Source organism: Tupaia chinensis, unplaced genomic scaffold, assembly GCF_000334495.1.
Source record: "Tupaia chinensis unplaced genomic scaffold, TupChi_1.0 Scaffold000043_1, whole genome shotgun sequence".
In the NCBI taxonomy this organism is placed as follows: Eukaryota; Metazoa; Chordata; class Mammalia; order Scandentia; family Tupaiidae; genus Tupaia; species Tupaia belangeri.
Genome location: NW_006159499.1, coordinates 530178 through 532346, shown reverse-complemented (window position 1 = coordinate 532346; position 2169 = coordinate 530178).

Genomic DNA, 2169 nt, shown 5'->3' with positions numbered 1-2169 from the left:
GCCGGTGCCGTCCCGCTCCCGCTGCCAGCCCCGTCACGTTGGTTGCGGAGCGCATCCCGGCTGCGCCCCGGCGGGGAGGCGACGGGGGTAACTAAGGGGAGCAGGTCACGTGAGAGGAGGAGTCTGACCTACTTTCTCCAGCGGCAGACGCATGCGTACTCCCCACCTGCGCGCCAGCCGAAAGTCTCACGTGGAATCGCACGTGCCAAATCTTCCAGCTCCGAGCCCCTGAGCCCCTGGTGGGCGCGCGCAGGGGCGAGTCCGCTCTGCGGGACTAGCCAGGTGTGGCTGGCCCTGCAGGAAGACCTGACCCAATGCTGCCCGTAGACCCTGTGGTCTCCCCGCTGAACCCTAAGGAGGCTCCAGCTGCAGCAATCATCACCATTAACAACCCGCAGTCTTTGGAGAGCTGCCTTGGCACCTCACGGGGCTTCCCATAAATTCATGGAATTCAACATTCATGAAATTCAAAAACTAAAACAAAGTTACTGCACTTCTGTCCTTGGAATCACCAATTTCCAAATTCGGAACTTATCCTACAGATGAGCTCCCACTTCTGTGAAATGAAGTTTGCAGACGATAATCATGACATCATTGTTTGACGTCACAACCTATGGGAAGCAATCTATGTGTTCCACAATAAAACTGATTAAATTCATGGAAATGTCAGTTGAGCTGTACTTGAAATTCTCTGCAGCTCTTAAAATGAAACAGTCGTTTAGATATCGATACCAAAAAACCTACAAGATAACACTATGTGATTTTTTTAAAAAAAAGTAATGCAGAACAGTGTGCGATGCTAACATTTGTGCAAAAAAATTATATATGTCTGTGTAAATGAGTAGAATAGCTCCAGAAAGATGCACGAGATTAGTAAAGAAAGCTATGGGGTAACTGGGAGGTCAGGGGAAGGAGACTCAATTCACACTCTCATAATGTCTACATTTTGTTAGTCTATTTTTTAAAAAATGAAATTTAAAAATAAAGAGTTATTTAGCACTTACTTTGTGCTGGTTTTATGTAAACCATTTCCTTCTGGAACGTTTGTCATGTACAGTATACCGCATTTCCTGTTCTGCTCAGCTTGTATCTTAATGTTTTAAGCTTTCTGATAAACTGTTGAGACCTTTTTTTTTTTTGGAGAGGTTTTTGCTATAGGGTGCATGCGCTCACCAGACAGACAGAGAGAGACAGAGATATAGAAAGCTAGAAATCACCCCCCAGGGGGGATGGCCACGCTGCAATCCTTTCTCCTCGTTCTCCTCTTGGGATCTTGGGCACGTGCGCACACGCGCCTGGCCTGAGTTTCAAGCCACTGAGTCCCGGACGCAAACTGGGGTCAACTACGTGGGAGTCCAGCGACATAGCCATTATGCTAACTGCTGGTCCCTTTTTTTTTTTTAACTCCTAAGATGAACAACCTGACAACTCCTCTATATCATTAAGACTCTCTTTAAATTCTGTCTCTCTGGGGAAGGTATCTTACCCAAGGGAATCTGCACAACAAATATTGGCATGATGAAGCCTACACAGCAATCTTACCTGTCGTTAGTTTCTACTCTCCTGATTATTCTGAGTTGATAGTGCCGATGTTACTATGGAGGTTATTCTGCATACACCATTTATATTTGATTGCAAATAACAGGAAATCCAACTCATAAATGGCCTGAACAGTAGAGATCACATAACTGAAGTCTATGACAGGATGGATTTCAGGGCTGGAACAACTAAGCACTCGGTTTCTTCCCATCCCTCTGTCAAGCCTTCCATGGTGTCAGCTTCATCTAAAGCTTTGGAAAGGTCTTCCTTGATAAAAATGCTTCTTCCTAGAGGCAGTAAACAGACATCTTCCCTATACTTGTTGGCTTGATTTGGGGCAAGTAACCACACCAGAAGCAGTAACAGTAGCAGGAGACCAGATTATGCTGACTTATTTGGGTTGATTTATTAGCCCATGTGCTTTGAGAGGAGCTAGAGAAAACAAGCAAATAGAAACAGGCTTTGGATGGTGGAGAGGCAATCACCAGGCCCCTTATATCACTACTGCTGTCATTCCTACTGCTAATATTCCCTTTCTTCCAGGTGTGGAGAGTTGGATTGAGTGATAGTGCTTGACTTGCTGCAAATTATACAGTCTGTTTGCATTGTTCTCTGCACTGTATACCCTCT